This window comes from Gnatocerus cornutus, unplaced genomic scaffold (genome assembly GCF_029298725.1).
Source record: "Gnatocerus cornutus isolate USDA-ARS CGAHR unplaced genomic scaffold, icGnaCorn1.1 Chromosome81, whole genome shotgun sequence".
In the NCBI taxonomy this organism is placed as follows: Eukaryota; Metazoa; Arthropoda; class Insecta; order Coleoptera; family Tenebrionidae; genus Gnatocerus; species Gnatocerus cornutus.
The window spans coordinates 353,554-353,778 of NW_028275372.1; positions in this window are offsets into that span (position 1 = coordinate 353,554).

Here is a 225-nt window from a genome sequence, read left to right on the forward strand (position 1 = left end):
ATCTTCCCAGAATCTTGTAATTTTTGACATTTGTGAAGTTCCAGACCTGTCACATAGATGGCGCCATTTTTGAGTCAAAATAGGCGCCAAAATTCAAAAACAATATGTAAAATAAAGGAAAAAACAGTAATTTTTGACATTTCTGAAGTTCCAGACCTGACACATAGATGGCGCCATTTTAGGGTCAGGTCAGGTCAAATTATGCTTAACATTCAAAAAAAATAC